The sequence below is a fragment of the Benincasa hispida genome, chromosome 10 (assembly GCF_027475165.1).
Source record: "Benincasa hispida cultivar pf3 chromosome 10, pf3_genome.v1.1, whole genome shotgun sequence".
NCBI lineage: Eukaryota > Viridiplantae > Streptophyta > Magnoliopsida > Cucurbitales > Cucurbitaceae > Benincasa > Benincasa hispida.
In genome coordinates this window covers 31889884-31899886 of record NC_143487.1, presented here as the reverse complement: position 1 = coordinate 31899886, position 10003 = coordinate 31889884, and positions in this window count along the sequence as shown.

The window sequence follows — 10003 nt, the reverse complement described above, 5'->3', positions numbered from 1 at the left end:
TAACTTCTTTTTTTTTTTAACAATATTTAAGTTTGAATTTAGTTTAGAAAAAACTTTGCCTAATAAATCACTTATAGAATGTGTAGATGAAAATAATAAAAACTTTTGTAGAGAAACTAATGAGAAAAAGCGCATATTGAAAAAATAAAAAGAGTAAAATAGCATCGATTGGTTATAAAGGGAAAGAAGTTGTACATTTGTAAGAAATTAAAACGAGTATTTTTTTTTAGTACAACAAGTGAGTATATAAAATTTTAAACCTCTGACTTCGTGAAAAGTAGTATAAATCATTTACATATAATTTTTATTTAAATTCATTCTAAATAAACCACACACATGAATTATTTAAGTCAAGAAATTTGAGGAGAGGGCAGGGAAGACAGGCTGGAAATCAAATTCATCAATCAGCCCATGATTTTCCAAACACTTTCGAAAGAGTTGAATCATGATGGGCCTAAGAAGTGCTTAAACTAAATTGGGCCGAGCCCATATTGTTGGGCCGCTTATGGAGGTCCAAAATTCCATGTAGGGATGTATCCAATAGGGAGACGGTGAGGAAGAAATTCTATGAGTCGTTAAAAAGTGATTATATAAAAATCTCAACTACTTCGTGTATTTAGTAAGATTGATTGTGAATAAATTTTTCAAATTCACTTTTTTAATCACGTTTATTCTCACAATTTTTAAAATGTGTTAGCTACTAGCTTTTAGAGTAGATTCAACTGTTATTTTTAATTAGTTTTTTATGGAACAATTGCAATTTTAATAAAAAAAATTTGAAAATTGAGCGTGTGTCTCTAGGTTTTACTTTTTTGAATACATATCAAAAAACTTCTGTTTGAAAATTTGATTCTGGTTTCTATATGATTGTCATATGGTTGTCACACCTGCAATTACAAAAAAATTGAAATCATGGTTTTGGTTTATTAAAATGCCATACAATACAATTTTCCATATTTTATGACTTAAATTTTATTTTGTGTATTTGTTCACACAACTAATTTCTGTACCCTAAATTTTTAAATGGATTAGTTCAATCCTATCAATTTTTTCTATAAATAATACCATATTTTTTAATTCTTTTTTTTTAAAAAAAATGCACATATTTCTCTTATAATAACAAATAATCTAGAGTAAAGAAATTTTAAATTTAAGTGGAAAGCCTATATGGTATAATATTTTTAAAATATGAATTAAGAAAAAAAAAATTGTACAAATTCTAAGTGTGGGTCTGTGTAGTCATTATGCTCACTTTGGAGAAGTTTGAAGACTTTCTATTTCAAACGAACCACTACGTAACAAACTTTAATGATAAGGTGATTCTCAAATTCTTTTAGAATATAATATAATTATCCATTAATATAGTGTTTGTACCATCGATCTCAAAATCAAAGGTTCGATTCCTTCATCTCATACTTTATAATTATGAATGTGGGTTTTAAAAAGTATTAGTAAATAAAAAGTAGTTAAAAGTTGAATTATTTAAAAACTTCTTTTCAAGAAACACTTGAAAGATGAATTATCCAAATGACTTTAATGTCATTAACCAAAAAATCCTCAAAATATGTAGTAAGAAATAAGAACATATTTATGATCGCTAGAATCATTTGAAATATGATGCAACCAAATAACTATGTATTTAAAATAAGTTTGGAACAAATATAAGATATTAATTATCATTTTTTATTATTGAAAATAAAAAAATCAAATAGTTTTCAAATGAGGCTTAAATGTTGTCTTTGAAAAAAAAATGTCTCTTAAGTTTTTTTTTTTTTCCTATTGGTTATGAATGTGATGTTAGGATTTTGTATATCTATATATATATATATAAAAAAAATTAACGAGAGTCCGAGACAAAAGCCTCCTCATTGATAGTAGAGGAGAACCAAACATAGTCTATGAAAATGACCCTACAAATTTTTTCAGAGTAGGAAGAAGGGGTATTTACAAAACAAACACCAAAATCACCAAAATACAAAATTACATTTATCACTTCCCTTATCAAATACAATATAAATAAATATTCATAAATTTTGTACCAATGTTCCCTATAAAATTGAATGAGTGGTCGTAAAAATTGATATTTTGACCCACATTTTTATTTGATGTAGTATTCATATTATCTAAATGTCAAAATGGTTGTAAAATACTAGTTATTTTAAATGGGTCTCTTGATCCAAAAACATAAATGAGCCATTTTCTTCGATAACCAACTTTCGGGCCTAGGTTTAGAATTTAGCATTTAAATTGAAGGTTTATAAAATCCAAATTTAATAAACTATGTTTAGAGGTTAATTAAGGAGTTTGAGTTTCGAAAAACTATACAATGAAGTAAGTAAAAGAATAATAATAATAATGTCAGAGTGAGTTTGGCTCAATGATATTGACATGTACTCAGTTAAATCATCATCTTCATAATTATTTTACCCAAAAATAAAATAAAAAGTAATAATACAAAAACATATAAGTTCATCCCAACAAACTTCAAACTTGACAAATCTACGACTACAAGACAAGGGATGGTGTTGACTACACAAGTCAAACTCAAATCTTCAACCAAGATATTAAACAAAAGAAAAAGGCACTCAACAATATACTTCTAAAACTTTTGGGTATTTTTTTAATTAAGTCCCTAGATTCTAACAAAAAGTTTTTATTTTTATCTATAAATTTTAAATTTTATTCCACAAAATCACAGAAATTGACACGTTTGCTAATATTTAAAAATTGGTTATGGAAACTATCTATGAAATAAATGATAAAAACAATCTTAATCTTAACATAGTTTACAATTTATCATATTTACACATCAGCTTCCAAGTCAATTATCTTTCTTGATTATGATGTAAAGTATATTTTTATCAACCATTTCAAAGTTGAAGAATATTTTGCAAAATGAATGTAAAAGTACAAAGATAAAAATGAAAAACATGATTAAATAAAACTACATAGTTTAGATATATTTTATGTAAATTAAGATTAAAATCAAATGAGACACAATAAACAAATATAAATATCGCAAAACAAACATAACTCAATTAACATATAAATGCAATAATAATCTGGAAGTTCATGTTTTGAATTTACATTCCTTCAATTGTACTACAAAATAAATGAATAAATATAAATATTGTCTATATATTAGGGAGGGAGGGGGGCAGGAAGGCTACAATGGTAGGGGACCGTTGAGAGAGGAAAATAGTGTCTGACCACACCAACTCTTCAACTTTGTACTTTCAACAACAAAATAAACATACCACTTTTTCATTTTTATTTTATTTTGTAAAAAAAAAAAAATCAAAAGAAAAAACAATGGAATATTTGGGCCCCAACTTGACTTCGATCTCCTGTTATAATAGTTGAAAGTATTGTAATATATATGTAAAATTATCATTGTCTACTGTATTTTCGTAATCATCTTCTCTCCTCATTTGTAATTCATACTAAATTAATCTGCACCCCAAGTACATATTATTATAATCTATATTAAAATAGTCTACATCTCAAACATAGACTACTATGATTTACAGATTATAATAATCAATTCGAGGCTCCAAATAGTTCATAATATATTATTTTAGTTTCTATATTTTAGAATTGGTTAATAATTCTTGAATTTAGTCGTAGATGTTATTAATTTTTATAAAATAAAAAAGAAGAAGAAAAAGGGAAATAATAATAATGAGGAAAATAAAAGGAAAAGATATTGCAGTTATATTCTTCTATCCATACAGAATCCTTGATTAGACATGAGCATGTCCTGCCCTTTAGTCAAAAAGGACGGCTGTCTTTTCCTGGCCCCACCTTCTTCCCTCTCTTTTTCACGCGCTCCGCCTCCGCGCGTTCATTCACCCCACCAATTCAATTCATGACCTTTCATTCTCAATTAAACTTCATATATGTTAATCTTGTATTAATAGAGATAATTGTCCTTATTTTATTAATTTATGTTAACTCTCCATTTTATTAAATTAGATCCTATACTTAGGTAAGTATCTACTTAATATTTCTCACCCACTAATTTTAATATCGAGTTACATGTAACCTTTATAAATTTAGCTTCTATAACATCTATTTTTGTATAATTTAAGAATGGTTTAAGTAGTCATTAGTGTAACTTCTTATATATTGTAGATTAAAAAAATCATCCATCTATAATGTGATATTATCAAAGGCTAAATACACGTTCTAGTCTCCCATGGTTGGATAACTCCTATTGTTTTAGTAATTTACATTTTTAACATTTCTCAACAATATTCATCTTGGTGGCCAATATTAAAATTGGTTGATTCAACTTATTTGACTTTCTACTTAGAGTGTCAGCAAATTTTATGAAAAAAATAAGGTTACATGGGTTATAACACATGTTGATTAGGATTCTACATTGAAAAGACGAGAACACCTCACAATCTTTAAAACATACACGAGTTACTTCTCTTATTGTCAACTAGTTTTGAGATTAAAACCTCCTATTTATTTAATATGGTACAAAGCTCATGAAATCCAAACGAATATTTGGTTTAAAAAAAAAAAAGATCCAATCTAAGAATAATAAGCTTAAACAGACACTATCTTGAAAGATATGTTGATGATTCGACATCGAAAAGATAAGGGGACCTCACAAAAATTAAAATATATATGAACTATTTCTCTTATTATCAATTGATTTTGAAATGCAATATGTATCATGGAATCAAACAATAAAAAGGTGTCATAGTTGTATTTGTATTTAATCACATGGACAATATTAGTTGAAGTGGTGGCAGTGGGGGAAAAAGGTGGAACCAAGTGAAACAAAAATAAAAGAAGAAAGGTTAGAAATAAATGTAGTAAGGCAGAACAGAAGGATATTGGAAAGTGAAATTGGGAGTAAATGCAGAGAGGGGTTGGGCATGGGCATATATATTAAGGTCTATCTATCTAATCTAGAGTAGGGGAAAAAAGTTTCTTTAGCATAAAAATAAAATTTTAAAAACCACAAAAATATATATATATATATCAGAAAATTGACAAAGCATAGATAGCATTTGGTTGGCTGGGCAGGTGTAATTTTAACTTCAGTTCTCTCTCCCATTATTTGCAATTCTAATTAATTAAACCACTCTTTCATTCTGTTGATAAACTTAAAAAATTAGACCTTTATTCTTTAATTAAAAAAAAAAAAAAAAAAAAAAAGTAATAGGGTAAATAAAAAAGAGTTATTGAAGTGGGGAGGGTGTAAATGTAACTTGACAATACAAATAAATAGTGATTAAGGTAGTCAGATTCTCCCAAAAAAAAAAAAAAAAAAAAGAAGTAAATTAATGAAATAATAATGTTAAGTGTGTAAAGGAAGCAGTCAGGTGTGGGCTAATTCCTAAACAGAGTTGAGCAGTAGTAGAGAGGTAAAGAGGGGGTAGTACCCAACCCAGGCAGCCATGGGACTGAATTTAGTCCTATACTCCTATTAGCCCTTAGCTTAGCTGCATTTTTAAAAGGACTGATTTTGACATCTCAATCTAACCCTTACCCTCCCCCCATCCTTTTTTTTTTTTTTTTTTTAAAGAATATATGTATTCCTATCCTATACAAATTCAAATATATATATATATATATATATATATATAAATTATATTCCACTCATCTAGAGGTTGGTCAACTCTTGTCATTTAGGGGACGTTTAGATATTAAGACTATAATAATCATCTCTTGTTATAGAAAATATTATTTTAAAATTATCAATTAGCTACAGTCAATACTATTTCAAAACCTAATTTGCTACAGTTTTTACTACTTTACATTTATTACTATTTTATTCTTTGTTTAGTGTTTACTATTTTCTTCTTAAACTAAAATAGTTTACACCTCAAACACATACTATTATAACCCAAACTAAAATAGTCTATATCCTAAACATAAATTATTATAACCCAATTATAATAACTAACAACTATAATAATCAACTTCTTGCCCTAAATATCCCATTAGAGATTGTATGGGATGTTGAGTTGAGTTCTGAAGTTTGGAGTTCATATTTCTATAGTGTTTTAGGTGCAAAGTTATTTTGTTTGAATTAGGAAGTCCATGTTTGGAATGCCATGACCTAAATAATATGCTTTTCTAGTGACTATTTTATTCTAAAATATTTTATTCAATAATTATACACATTTTCTAGAATAAAGTATGGATTGACTTTTCTTCTTCTTCTTCTTCTTTTTTTTTTAGAAGTACACATGTATTGTTGGGAGTTTAGATTCATAGGATTTATGGTTTACTTTTGGTCATGCATTTCAATTTTTTTTTTTTAGTATTCGTTTTACAAATTTTTGAAAACTCATCATACTGATACATTCTAATTAGTGGAATGTATGAGTGTAATATGCAAAAAAAAAAAAAAAAAAAAAAAAAAAAAAAAAGGTAGGTCATCACAGGATTTAGGGGTTTTTATGATATCTTATATCAAATTGTAGATTATGGTTTAATATGCATGTATGTTGGTGTTAAAAATGCAATAAAAGCTCCACATTAGCTAGACAAAGAGATGATCATGATTATATAAGGGGAACAACTATCACCAATTGTATGAGGCTTGTTGGGTGAAATCAAAAACCACGAATGTGTAAACTACTATATAGGACGATTATTAAACACTATAAACTAATAATTTAAATTTTGTATTTAAAAACACTTTCACCAACCAATTTTTTTTTAATATATAAGTATATTATTGGTTGATCACTAGAGGTGGTAATTGCGTGGAGTTGAATGTTGAAAGCAATTGATGGAGATGATTGTTGGAAGTAGTCATCAAAGGTGGTTGCCAGAGTTTAGCCGTGGGAGGTGGTCGTCAAAGCATGTCACTGATGGTGATTGTTGTTGGAGTTGGGTGTCAGAGGTGGTCGTTGGAAATGATTGCTAGAGTTGGCTATTAGAGATGGTGTTGGAACATGTCACCGAAGTTAGCTGTCAACGGTGGCCAGTGGATAGAGTCATTAGAAACATTGGGGGAGGGGGAGAAAGAAAGAGGGAAAGATGAAGTTCATTGATTAATGTGCAAACATTGTTGTCTTCTATAGTGTGTTTGACCCGAAGATTGAATTGGGAGGAGTGAAGTACTCTCTTTGTTTGGTCCAAAGAGTACGTGAGTCTTACAACTAAAAACATTAATTTCATATTTTATTAACTCTTTACATCGTGGTTCTTACGATTTCACAACTTCACTCCTTGTCATAAATATTCATATTATTGTGTGTTTATTTGAATAATTGTGAAAAATATTTTATGTATGTTCAGTTACAAGAAATATAATGCTAGTAATGTTATTGTTTTGGTGTTCATACAAATTATTTTACATGTCTTTGATGTTCATAATATAATGCGATTTCACAATTTCAGTTACAAATTATCACTTACTCAATAACCAACTTTGATGTTCATACAAATTATTTTACATGTCTTAAAATCCCTTATATACAAACCGAACCCTAAGATACTGAAACTATGTAAGAAGTCCAATCCTGTGGCAGAATTCGACTTTAAGCGGCAACCAAAACTCCTTCGTTATCGAGCGATGGGGGAGGACAACTAAAAAGAATGAGCTGGGAAGCCTAGTAAGTGGTGTTTTAATACGAACATAGGGTTTCCTTTCAAAAACACTTATGGAAACCATTTTAAACAAATATAAACCAACAACTGAGTATAGAGATATCCAAATAAGTTCCAAAACATGATCATCATTGAGGCAAACATATCAACACAGTAGAATGACATGATCATAAGTTTCCTCATACATATCAGAGATAAAATCCACATAAATCACATCCAAGTCTCGAAAACCATGACAAACTCTGTATCCATTACCCTTCTGGTATATACATACTCAACTTCAAGACAACTCGTCAAATGTGCACATGGACATACTCGAGGCATGTTGACAATCCCAATCAAATGCTGATGAAAGTATGCTTGACAATCCTAACCAGATGCACACGAGAAATGCTGACATTTCCCGGGTGTATAATCCAGTGGTAAAGAAATCAATTTCCATCAAATTCACATAAATATGAGTTATCATAGTAAAAATCAAAACTCTAAAATTTCAAATTCAAAACAGATAATTTCTATAGAAATCATATAGAAACAGTGAATAAAATCCCTGGTAAAACATGTTTCCCTACAAACCCTAGATAAAACATATTTATTTAAATCAAATAGTTCATAATTGCATAAAAACATATGAAACAGATCATGCCTAGTTTATTACAAATCAAACTTACTGTAGTACCATATGTACATAATATTATGAAAACAACCGAAAACAAAACACTCACAGTTGAACCAGCTCCTTTTGGATCCCTAACTTCCAACTTGACACTCGACTAACCCAAAATAAGTCAAAGTTATTCAATTGGCATCCAAAGACAGCAGTGGACGCATGGACAACACTTCAATACATAGACAATTGGTTTTGAATGCATAGACAGAGGTTGATGGCAGTGCTTAATGCATAGACAGTCAGTTGGATGTATAGGATGCGTTGGTTGGTTGGCCAGACCCCTTCTTCTTATTCTTACTTCAACACCCCAAGTCCTTCTCTCTCTCTTATCCCTCATTCATTTCTTTTAGGAAACTTAGAAAATGAATATATAAGTTGTGAACTTCCTTTTTTACTCTTAGACTTAGTATTTATAGGCTCTCAAGAGATGTTGTGGAGATGTAAGTTGTGAACTTTCTCTCTTACTCTTAGACTTAGAATTTATAGGCTCTCAAAACTATCTTTGACATCTCCACAACATCTCTCAGCTTGCTAGCTCGTACTTTCCTTTCTCCATTCGTGGTCTCATCATACATGCGTCACCTTCTACTTTAATTCATAGCCCCAATATGCACGTGTCACTTATACTTCTCATTTGCCTAAGTGTCCATCTCTAAGGTCTCTTCACCTCAAAGTCAGTTATCTCCTTCTGAACACTCAGTCAATTTCCTCCTATTTATCCACCTCACACTTCCAACATCTACATATGTGGCTTCAGCTATTAACTTATCCTTATCTCCTCCATGCAACCACCAAATGCACGCACAGACATCTTAGAGATGTGTTTACCTCCTACCATGCATTGGCATCTCTTCGCCTTTCACCATGCATTTGACACTCCCTCGTTAGGTTAAATGCATGGTCCTGTACGTCTAAGATAACTTCTCGTTCTCTTGTTGAAAACTTGCATTCAACACAACACTTAGGGTATGTGTCCAATGTCAACTTCCTAAGTCATGCGCCCGAGATATCTTTTTTAGGGTGCTTTTGACCTACATCCTATATTCTTAGTTTTGGCTTTCTCAATGTTACTTTCTTTTGTCCAAGACATGTGCCGAAGATGACCTAACTATGCGTCCAACGATGTGTTGAACTTGCTCATGTATTGTTCATGCACGCAACATAAAGGTTGAGCCCTACCCTTTTCCTATTAACACCTAGTCAAATTCTTCCTCACTATATCATGCATCCATCCCTCAAATTTTCAACCTTAGACATTTTTTTTCCATGCATCCAACCCTAAGCAGTAAGCATCTTGGTTCAAGTTATTGTTTAGTGAACCTTAAAATTAAGTGAAGGGAAAAGAGAATGAGGGCTTACACAACAAGAGTCTATAGTGATAGATTTAATATCGCCGATAGAATATATCAGTGATAGGATCACAATTCACATGTAGAAGTATATTAGTGATAGAAGGCTATAACTGATAACAAACTCTATTATTGATAGGTATGGTTGATAGCATGCGCCAGTTAAAACGAAGCCAATGGAGTAATTTTGGGATTTTCGAAGATTGATTTTGTTAGATTTTCAATATTTTTGCCTTATTTTGTTATATATTCAACCGTTCCATTTATTTATTTATTTTTAGAGAAACTAACTATGTGATTGATTATTTTTTTAAAGAAAATATTTGTGTATAACTCTCTATTGTGTAGCTCCTACGACATCCAATTAAAAATTGTGGCATGACATTATTTTAAAAATGAT